The sequence below is a fragment of the Onychostoma macrolepis genome, chromosome 19, assembly GCF_012432095.1.
Source record: "Onychostoma macrolepis isolate SWU-2019 chromosome 19, ASM1243209v1, whole genome shotgun sequence".
Lineage (NCBI taxonomy): Eukaryota > Metazoa > Chordata > Actinopteri > Cypriniformes > Cyprinidae > Onychostoma > Onychostoma macrolepis.
The window spans coordinates 7,229,203-7,241,671 of NC_081173.1; the positions used below are offsets into that span (position 1 = coordinate 7,229,203).

The window sequence follows — 12,469 nt, forward strand, 5'->3', positions numbered from 1 at the left end:
CTATAAACATCAGAGACGGAGAGTCAGGATAATATCCTCAGTGTAAAGTGTGACTACACTGTCACAAATCAAACTCACTTTCAGGCTCTGATTCATGCTCTTACGCCACCCAACTAAATCTCGCACCAAAAAATTAAGACAATGCAAAATAAATCTACAATAAGTCTACAGTACCAGATGAAAAGAAATGGAGCAACAGCTCTGAGGGCCATGAAATGAACACATATTGTACCGGTTTTGCCAAATCTGAGTAAATGTTCCATTTGGCTGGACTGTAATTGTGGCTGATAACTGTGCACTGTCAGTAACATCACTTACAGTAGTGAAGAAAGTGTTTGCAGTACAACAGATAAACTGATGCAATAATTTACACACAAAAAAAATAAATTTTCATATTTATAAGAGTATTTGTAATGCATTTCTATTAAAGAGTATAGGGCTTGCATTTACAGGAAAAGAAAACCTAGAGAGTATGTGGTTTTGGACGCAGCCTGAGAGTAATTGGGTTGAATCAGATTCAGTGAATCATTCATGGGCATTACTCAACTGACTCTCTTACTGAACCGCAAGTGATTGTGAGGTACACTTTAGATTCGTGAAATTTCATTTGTATTTTTGCTCATTGTTCATACAGTATTTCATCTTAAAGATACACATTCACAGCATAGTTTTGTTATTGTAATCAATTAATAATGGTATTCTAAATAAACTTTAATATCAATAAACAGGCTTGATATTTGTCATTGTTTTCTATACGAGATCCAACTGCAAGGTTCAATTGATAAATGTTACAACATCTTATTATACTTCTTAAATAGCACAGAAATAAATTTTTTTAAACAAATGATATTTAAATAGACCAAATACTATGAGAATCACTAGAGTGATCTGCAATTTTCAACTAAAAAAGAAATGTAGCCCCTAAATATTCAATTTTACGGGTCAATGCCACCTTCGTCATTTTTTGTCTGGGGCATTGCATGTGATCCACCAGCTGGACCAACACTAATCTGTCAAAAACCAGCTTGGAAATTCATGCTGGTGTCATCCTAAGGGTGTTTTAACAATTTTATAGACTTCAGCAGAACACGGTCCTTTAGAAGTAGTTCAGCGGAGAAGCAAACACCAAGATGACCCTCCCCAGACACGCTCAATCACTCTCACCACAGCAGAGGAGCCCAAATCTCAAAGAAGTGAAGAGGTCGTCATTAGTCACCGGAGAAAACGGGGCGGCCCATCCATCACTGGCCTGTTAACCCAATTCTCCATACAGGAATTTCTTAATTTGGACCTGTGCTCAACACATTATCTCCTTACGCTTCTTTTTATGGGTTGGAGAGATAAGATGAATGATATGAGCTCTTTGGGATGACGTTGACAAAAATCTCAGCCATCTGGGCTCCTCTTGGTTTAAAACCAAGACACGTCTGGCCTCACTGAAGAAACAAAGATCAAGATTTCTTGAGAAGTGTATGTGTTCATTGAATCCTTACCAACTGCATTTCACTGAGCCATCAGGGTGAGCGTGGAGCACATGAGTAACCAATTAATCAAATTACAGTTAATAGAGTTGAAATCATAATTGCTTTAGGCCTCGTCAGTTTCTGGGCAATGGATACATGTAATTACAGTTATTAATCAGTACACTGGATGAGGAAAAAATTTACTTATTTTATTGAAAACAAATTATATGTTTTAAGGTTTGACAACATAAGGAAGGGTCTTTGGAGGTGTCACCAAAAATATATTTTGCCATTAATGCACACTATACACTCTTAGAAATAAAAGTTCTTTATATATAAAGAACCTTCAACATCAATGAAATGTTTCCATCGCACAAAAGGTTCTTAATAATGGAAAAAGGTTCTTCAGATAAAATTCTTCTATGGCATCACTACAAAAACACGCTTTTGGAACATTTATTTTTAAGAAATGGATGGCCAGTATGATGGTTGGTAAATATCACAAGATGGTAGAAATGTATGAACCAGTAGATTCTGGTGCACTGTTTATACCATAGATATATCAATTATAAGTGGGCAGAAATGCATTAAATTACTTACACATGCAAGGAACCAAAAAACATGGAGGAATGTCAAAATACACAGTGTGACATGTTGCAAAAAAGTTGAATTTACATTTGTGGTTGGCAAGCAATGATGCAACTTGCCACATTCATACAGAATTCATTTGATGTGCTTCCACTGAGACTCAACTGAGTAATCATGCTTTGCGTCCAAAAATGGGAAAATAATCAAATGAGAACAACAATGCTATCATTTAGTAAATATTTAACTCATCCGACTATCCAAAAATATCTTTACCACATTTTTATTTACTATATAAACTACTGGGCTGAATTTCCTGACAAAAATAACTGTATTGTGAAACATAGTTACGGTGGTATAAAATCAAAGCATGAACTAAGATTTTGTTTAACCGCCCACTTCAATGTACGTCATGATTGTTCTGGTGCCTCTTTCTCTATTTCTGTATATTTTTGGAAAGGATATATTTCATTTCATGTTCTAAGTCAGAGATTTCAGGCCAGGTCGCTTCTACATCACACTTGAGGGCGAGAGAAGAGCGAGGAAGTAGATGTGTGAACGCCAAACTCAAACACACAGTCCTCTACATGCTGTCTGTATAAAGTTTCTCTCATCGCACGAGCTATGCTGTGTCACGGCATGAGTAATGCTACAGTCACGCTCGCTTACACACACAGCTAAAAGGAGGCCTGGACTACAGCAGCCCACAATACTCTCTCCATTAACACACCATTAGCTGTGTGTGTGAGAGAGAATCAAAGGAATAGTCCGAACTGAAAAACTACCATGTACCAAATGTACCAGCATTTGAACATTTTGCATATACTGACATGAACTATTTCACACTCAATTAAGGCTTTAACAGAGGACTGAGTCCATTTTCACTTATTATAAAAGTTTCACAGAGTAAAGAAATGTTTAAAAATGTTATTGCCTAAAAAGATATTTTGAAGATTGTTTGTAATCAAATAGTTGACGGTAGCCATTGACATCAATAGTGTAATAGCAACCAGCAATAGTCAGTTTGATATCCAGCATTCTTCAAAAAAAAAAAAAAAAAAAACAGCCCCGATGCTTGTGTCTCCATGAATTAGTGGTTTGGATCAAGAAGGTGAGTAAATAATGACTACATTTTTGGGTGAACTATCCCTAAGGTATTTTAACTTTAAATTGTCGCTTCTGCCTAAAATAACAGTCTATCATCCATAATAAAGTTTCCTCCAGAAAAAAAATCCTCTTATGTCCTTTCTCATTAAAACTGACATCCACTGGCATATTTAGAAGTGTTTTTCACTTGTAAACGATGCTTAATCTGTGCATATTTCTCTTCTGATTCAGATATGACAAATTTTTCACTGGAGAAAGCAATATTATGGATAGAGGACTCGTTTGAAGTTAATGATGGATTTGTTTCTTAAGAACACACAGTTTTTCACTTCACAAGTTGTTAATTGTTGGACTGGATTGGTGTGGATTACTTGTGGATTATTGTGATGTTTTTATCAGCTGTTTGGACTCTCATTCTGACGGCACCCATTCACTGCAGAGGATCCACTGGTGAGCAAGTGATGAAATGCTAAACTCCAAATCTGTTCTGATGAAGAAACAAACTTGTCTACATCTTGGATGGCCTGGGTGAGTACAATTTCAGCAAATCTTCATATTTGCGTGAACTATTCCTGTAAGCATACTTCTTTTTCACAAGAGATGGAACGTCATTATGGTTGGAAGTCTAAGATTTCAAGTTGGAATAGTTCACATCTAACTTTAGATGAAATGTAGCATTAATTCAGCTAAGTGGAGTGGTAATTTCAGCCACTGAGATTTCACTGTGCTACCCAGTGCAACATGGCAGAAATAAGCGTCCAGCAGAATCTTGGTTGTCCCTTGTCGTAGTTGTGGCTGGTTAGTTAGGTAAAACACTCATTACTTTGAGAGCTTTGATTGCCTCAGGAAAGTGTTTTGGAAGAGAGGGAAAGGGAACAAAGAGAGTCTGTGTGAGTACATTAAATCCACAAAGTCCAGAGATACAAAGAACAAAAACTAAAGGTACAGAACATTTAGTAAAAATGAAAACCCAATCTCGTCTGTAGCAGCACACAAATGAGCTCAATGAATGGTCCTTCCGTGTTTCTTTTCTTGTCCCTGTCATCCTACGTTCCTGCTCTCCTCCCTCACTGCTTCCTTTCTCAGCCCTCTTCCAAATCTCTCGCTTCTTATTTAACCATGGTGCTGACACAGTTATCAGACAGAATGGGAAGGAGTTACATATACACTGTGTTTTGGCAGCTCTTATATTCTCTGTTTATCGTTGTAACTTATCTAGTTGTTCTCAATTAAACAATACTCTATGTATCTTGCATTATGCATTGTTTATTTCCTTCTATTTGATGTCTGATGTGATGTATTACATTCATATAAATTGACAGTTCACTCAAAAATTTTCATTATTTTCATACCTAAATGTTCCAAACTAGTATTTCTCTTTCTGCTATTTTCCAAGCTATTACATTGAATTTAAATTTCAATCTGTCACACAAAGAAGCTGTACTTGCAGATAATATAACATTAATGAAATAAAAGGCCACTTAAAAGAACAGTTCACCCAAAAATAAAAATTTACTGAAGATTTACTCACCCTCGGGTCATAGATGTTACATCACTTGCTCACCAATGGATCCTCTGCAGTGAATGGGTGCCGTCAGAATGAGAGTCCAAACAGCTGATAAAAACATCACAATAATCCACAAATAATCCACACCACTCCAGTACATCAATTAATGTCTTGTGAAGCAAGAAGCTGTGTGTTTATATGAAATAAATTCATCATTAAGATGTTTTTAACTTTAAGCAAGTAACATTGTCTGAATCAGGAGAGAAATATGCGTAGGTCAAGCACAGTTCATGAGTGAAAACAGTCTAAAACTGTTCTAAACAAATATGTTGGTTGATTTTGATATACTGTAAGAGGACAACAGGGGATGGATTTTCACTAGAGAAAGTGTTACTATGGATTATGGACTCATATTTTGGCCAGAAGTAATGAAGTAATGATGGTTTAAAGTTAAAACGCCTTAATGATGGATTTGTTTCTCACAAAAGTGCAGCTTTTCAGATTACAAGATAAATTCATTTATGGACTGGAGTGGATTACAGTGTGGATTATTGTGATGTTTTTATCAGCTGTTTGGACTCATTCTGACGGCACCCATTCACTGCAGAGGATCCATTGGTGAGCAAGTGATGAAATGCTAAACTTCTCCAAATCTGTTCTGATGAAGAAACAAACTCATCTACATCTTGCATGGCCTGAGGGTGAGTAAATTTTCATTTTTGGGTGAACTGTTCCTTTAATTGTCTCCCTTTCCTTTTTTCAGGATGACAATATTCTTGTGTTAATAAGCATCTTGTTCTTAATTGACTAGCCTGATTAACAATGGTAAATGAAAACAATTCAATAATTGATTCATTTTCTTCCCTCATTCTCTTCTTCGTCTCATTTTCTCAGTGGGTGATGAAGTGAATTCTCTCGGGTGAGTGTGAGCTCCTCAGTTTAGGTGGAGGGTCGGGGGACATTGATTCATGTTAGCGCACAGCAGACTTACACTGATTTACACCCGTCTATCTCTCACACTCTCACTTTCACACTCTCCTCTCGCTCTCTATGTTTTATATGAGACCTTGTGCGTCACTGATTATCAAATCCATCTAAATTCAGCCAGAAAATGCATGAGTGAGGAAACGATAGAGGGCTAAAGAGGGATGCAGACAAAAAGAATGTGTAGCAGCACTCAGCATAAGGGTTGCAGTCAACTGCAGAGTAGCTGCATATTTAATGTGCCCTTTGGTTGTGAGTTTAATCCTAGCGTTATGATGCTGCAATTACTGGAGAAAGATGGGGGCATGTTTACCTTTCACTGTAAGGAAACAAAGACATGATTTGTATTCAAAGTGCACCGAAATCTTCTAAGAGTCTTGCGTTTACATATTACAAACTAAATTTCAAAGGTCACATTAGGTTAATTGCGTAAACAGTATGGATAAAAACACCTTAGTCACGTATGAAAATGTAGACATGAATGCTTAGCCAACATATTTCAAGTATATGGTTGATAAGGTTTGTATCACAGTCTCCACAAAAATATTATCACAACTGTTCTCAACATTGATAATAATAAATCAGCAATAATAAGCAAATCAGCATATTAGAATGATTTCTGGAGGATCATGTGACACTGAACACTGGAGTAATGATGCTGAAAATTCAGTTTTGATCACAGGAATAAATTACACTTTAAAATATATTAAAATAGAAAACAGTTGTTTTAAATTGTAAAAATATTTCACAATATTATTGGATCAGTTAAATGCAGACATTATCAGCATAATTATTTCAAAAACTTTAAAAATATAAATTTTACTGATTCCAAACTTTTAAAATGATTGTATAATGGTTCTGACCTACATGTCACTAATAAAAGATGTCTTCCAATTATCTCTATAATTTTTATTGGTAATTCTCTAGATCAGGGAACACTGCTGACTTAAATAAGTAATAAGTAAATAAATAATAAATAAATCGGACAATATTTGGCTGAGATACAACTATTTGAAAATCTGGAATCTGAGGGTGCAAAAAAATCTAAATATTGAGAAAATCGCCTTTAAAGTTGTCCAAATGAAGTTCTTAGCAATGCATATTACTGATCAAAAATTAAGTTTCGATATATTTACGGTACGAAATTTACTAAATATCTTCATGGAACATGATCTTTACTTAATATCCTAATGATTTTTGGCATAAAAGAAAAATGGATAATTTTGACCCATGTATTTTTGGCTATTGCTACAAATATACCCCAGCGACTTAAGACTGGTTTTGTGCTCCAGGGTCACATATTAATGCCATATTAATTCTGCATGACCATATTTTAGGTACCTTAACTCAACCATATACCTAAACATTAACTACTACAACAACTACCTTACTTACCATCAATAAGCAGCAAATTAGGAGTTTATTGAATTGAAAATTAGTTAATAGTGAATATGTGTTCCCTAATCTAAAGTGCAACTTTCTATTCAGTTATCTCTATAAACATACTCATTTTAAGTAACTAATAGTCTATTTCCAAACTGTAGATGTAAAGTAAAATGTCACAGTAGCATTTTCCAAAAAAGTGCGCAAGTGCATTCACAAAGATGAGCATAATTTGAACATCACGGCTCATTGACAGGAACAGAAAGACACTTCACAGGATGGCCGCTAAACGCCACAGAAGCACAGCCTCAAAAAGTACCACAGAATCTAATCAGCACCTCTCTGAACCGAGCTCAACAAAAACTATAAATCACAGGTTTACTGCCATCAGGAGCCTGCTTGTATCCGAGCCCAGTGCACAAATAAGTATAACCTGGTATAAGAAGCACAAAATCTGGGCCCAGAAGCACCTAACGAAAAAGAATGGTTTATTTTACACTCTACTTCAACCTGGAGTTTGAGAATAAGCAAAGGGTTCCTATAACACAAGAACGCTTGTCCCTAGCTGTTGTATGCGATGCATTATTTACTTTATTTAGTTATTTTCACCTCCTGCGCACAACAAAACATAGCAAATATGTGCAGGTACTTGAAAAATGGAACAGAACAACAAAAACTAACATCAGACCTCTGACTTCACTGAAAGAACCACAACAATTCTTACATTCTCCATCCTTCTGGGCTTGTACCTGGCTTTACCATAGTATTTGAGTAGCACTTCTCAGTATCTGGACATATTAGAGCATCAATGAGCCCATTTGCTGAGAAATGTCTTGATCCTATTAAACCCAACATGGTCTTTGACCGAACATCAGTGTGTAGGCACCAAATAGTCTGGCAGCTGTGAACAGAACTATAAATCGGATCTTTTACTGCCCTCCCGTAGCTCTCTCAAACAGACGATGTACTTAAATCAGTGAAAGGTGTAACCGCCCTTTTCCCACCCTTATGGCCTTCAGACACTTTATAGATTTAACGTATCGACTCACCGCTCCAGTGATAGACAGATAGATACAGACCACCTAAACAACAGCTCGAATTGATTCACTTTACAAACCGAACAATCAACAGATCTGCCATAAATCAATCACATTTATCAGCTCATAAGCTGTGCATTATAAGCCACTGAGAAACAGATTTCATTTTAAAATGTCAGTGCTTGGATTCTGTTGATCTTTTGTAAAAGGAAGCTATTATGTGTACAGATTCAGTGCTGTAAATATTTATTTAGCACATGCCACAATTCCAGTACATCCTTGTATAAAACTCGCAAGGACACTAAAATGTCTGTAAACATCTATATACAAACACTAAACTGTCTACTTTAAAATATGTTCAATATCAGTGAATAAGGAACCATTTGTGAATAAAGTCCATAAACATCTACAGAATATATATGCACACTGAACTGTCTGTTTATTTTATTTTATTTTTTTAAATAATGTCTTTAATGGCAAAATGAAGATCTTAAGTTTAATGCAAGGTCTTCAATGCACCATTTAACACAAATTGCCTCTTCTTATTAACTGACATTGGACATCTTATTTTGTCCTATTTTAAAGTATGCCGTGAAAGAAAATACACCCAAAATTAATCATAAAACTAAAGCAGATCTCTTTTCATTTTAAAAGGGAATAACTAAAAATAAAAAAGGCATACAACAGAGGCTTGATGGAAATAGACCACAGAGGCAGGAGTGAAAATAAATGCAGCAAGAGAGGTTTTGCAACATTCATGCAATGCACAGTATGTCACTGCTTCTCAAATTCAGTTTGCATTAACAAATGCATTTAAATAAAATATAATCGATTCATGCATAATAGCTGACAACGACGCACTCGTTGCCTTTTAAATGCAGCTTTGCCTTAATAATAATCATTCAATGCATCATGCGAACCTATATAAACACTTACCGGCAAACGGCGAGCAGAAAGAGGCGCGGGATAGGTTCAGTTAGTCAGATAATGGTGTGTATCTGTCGTGTCGTTGCAGATAATGTCATTGTTTGGGTTTGTTTGATGTGTCTGGACAGTGTTGCATCCACAGAAGAGCACGGCGAGCGACTGACGAGAGAGCGAGCGAGCGGCGCGCTCCAGAGCCAGCCTCCTCACGGCGAGCGCGTCTCCATGGTTACACACCTGATCCGCTGGGCCCTATTGGGCAGGTGTGTAACCATGGAGACGACCGGATAAAACGCTAAATATTTCGTCCCCTGGCGCGAGTTACATGGCATAATCACACGCGGTTATTAGGAGGCTTAATGAACTTGCTTCTCATCGACATCATCCCATACATCCTGACCAGACACACACAATTACAGTACTCTTGTTTACTGTTTACTTCAGGCTTGTTTTTCCTGAAAATGGGAACATGTGCAGATTTGAAACCATAAAGATTGCCTAAAGGTTTGGCCTTTCTCACTTAAGGGGTCTTTAAGGTATATAATTTTGAGGTCATAGCCTATATAATCTTTTGAGTTGATATTACATTCAATGTAATTCTTTTCATTAAGTGTTTATTTAAAATGTACTAACTAAAAGGTAATATTTCGCTGTATTCCGCTGTAATCATATGTTTTTACTACAAAATAATGTAGGATGGCTAATTCACATTAAAGTCTTTCAATCTACAGCATGATAGTACAACATGAATATTTATCACTTTTTATTTGTAGTTTTGCCTGCAGTCAAGCCAAAATTACTATCGTTAAGTAAAACAAAAATTATTTAAAAAATCATTATACTTGAAATAAAATAAATATAAAATATTTAAAAACACATATATATATTTTTTTTAATTTTGTGTAGTTGAAGTACTAAAATAACTGATAATTACTGCAAATAAACTAAAATTAAATTTAATGAAAAAAATATTGACATCTAAAAAAACATTGATAAAAATGACAAAAACATGCAACAAAATTACCAAAACTTTAACTAAAATTAAAACAGAAAATAAAATATAATTTAAATAAAAATATTAACAAAAACTGTATATATCAGTAATATTGAAATAACATTAACTCAAGCTCAACCATTCAACCCTGTTACCAAGTTATTGTAAAAAAAATTGCAGTGTAAAAAAATTTGTTTCATTTTATTTTTGAGAAATCAGAAAGCTGTGAACATTGTCTATGATTTGCTTTGCTTAACCCATTTAATCCCACCGGTCACGAAAGTGACCGTAAAAAGTTTTTCATTTATAAAGCTCTATAAACCGAACCGACTGATGTTTTAGTGCACTTCCTGCAAATATGGAAAAAATAAAGGGTCTCAATTAAATATGTGCAGTTTCACATGATTAGTGCAAATTGTCACATGACCAGAGCAGTTTATTTCCTGTTTGCACCTTGAGATGATGATGTATGCATCAAAGCTCCAAAACAAAAGGCTAGTAAAGTATGTTAATATAAAGATATGACAAAGATTGTTGGTACACATTATCTTTAGGGTGTCTAGTATTAATATATGCATTCGCATATATTCAGTTTTGTTGAGTGTGGTCATAGAGTGAGTAAACATGTTGATGGTCACAATAGTGACTGGTGGGATAAAGGTGAACTTTATTTTACAATATAATCCAATGGCAGTTGACAGTGAAAATGACAATAAAATGTTGCAATGACAAAATATTGCAGTAAATGAAAAATTCAAATGTTAGAAAAAAAATTACAATAATGATGTTGTAATACTCATAGCATTGATATAAAAATTTGATGTTATATTTTACAAAAAAGTAACAATTTTGAAATGCGGTGATCGTTGAATTTTTTTGTTTTTTATCTCAGTGTTCCTATCAATGTTGCATAAGGAGTTTTTATGCATAATAGTAACCCTAGAATGTGATCAAACATTTTAAAATAGCTGAGCTAAGATATATAACCATTTTTATGACTGCAAAAATATGTGATTTCATTACTCACCATATCCTATTGTGACCGAGCATAAAACACAATTTTTCACACACTTTTCCAAACAAATGTCAAAAAAATAATTATTGATTATTTCAAAGGGTTACTAATGACACATCATTTGGATATTTTCATGTCTGGGAAAAATGTGGGATTAAATGGGTTAAGTTTGCTTTTTCTTTTTCTTTAACTTTGTTTTGTTTTGGATCAATCAGAACGCTGTAAACAAAAGTTTTTATTTTGCTTTGTTTTGTTTGTGATCAATCAGAATGCTGTAAACATCAGAATGTTGTCAACCATTCAGCCCTGTTACTCAAGTTACTGTAAAAATATACAATAATATTTCTTTAATTTATTGAAATGTGATTTATGGGAATGTCAATTTATGTATTTAAGATCATGGGAAATTCAATTCAATTCAAGTTTATTTGTATAGCGTTTTCACGGTGCAAATCGTTGCAAAGCAGCTTTACAGAAAATGTAAGTTTCTACATTATATTTAGTAATAGCTTATCAGTGGTGGTTGACTATCTCAAGTTGATGTCCATATGGCAGAAATGTACGTACGGTAAAAATCAAGCAGTTAGTTAATGTCATGTAATACAAAATTTGGTAGTTTTGTATGTTGTCTGAGAGTTGGCATCACCTGGGGTCCTTTGGGGGGGTTGGCATCATCTCTTCTCAGGTGTTCGGTCATCTCAGGTCTTTGTAAGGGATGGATCCAGACTGAAGCTTGTGTAATTCCCAGTTAGCACGGGATACCAAATGACGTGTTCAACCCAAGCAAAATAATGAAAATGTGCATTTGATCAGATATAACTAAAGTACAAGGTTATGTGTCTTTAAACAGAGAGAATGTATCTGAACCCGAACGTTATCAGGAAGGCTATTCCAGAGTTTGGGAGCCAAATTTGAAAAAGCTCTACCTCCTTTAGTGGACTATGCTATTCTAGGAACTACCAAGAGTCCAGAGTTTTGCGACCTTAGGGAGCGGGTTGGGTTGTAGCGTGGTAGAAGACTAGTTAGGTACGCAGGAGCTAAACCATTTATAGGGCCTTAAAAGTAAGTAGTAATATTTTGATACTGATACGGAACTTAATAGGTAGCCAGTACGGAGAATGTAAAATTTTGGTAATATGATCATATTTTCTTGACCTGGTAAGGACTCAAGCAGCTGCATTTTGGACTATCTGTAGCTTGTTTATTGAAGATGCAGGACAACCAGCTAGCAGTGCATTACAATAGTCCAGTCTAGAGGTCATGAATGCATGAACTAGCTTTTCTGCATCCGAAACAGGTAGCATGCTCCGTAACTTGGCAATGTTTCTAAGATGGAAGAATGCTGTTTTTGTAACGTGGGAAATATGATTTTCAAAAGACAAGTTGCTGTCTAATATAACACCCACATTTTTGACTGTAGAGGAAGTAACAGTACATCTGTCTAGATGCAAATTGTAATCTACGAGATTC

General features: G+C 35.2%; 1 protein-coding gene across 1 annotated transcript in view; it reads right to left on the reverse strand.

Annotated features, from left to right (window-relative positions):
* The window catches only part of rims3 (regulating synaptic membrane exocytosis 3), an 85,614-nt gene extending 76,442 nt beyond the window's left edge, over positions 1 to 9,172 (reverse strand). The window contains exon 1 of the mRNA XM_058752646.1: positions 9,003 to 9,172. The gene's annotated coding sequence lies outside the window, so the exon portion shown is untranslated. The remainder of the gene's footprint in view (positions 1 to 9,002) is intronic.
* Positions 9,173 to 12,469: the final 3,297 nt, after the last annotated feature.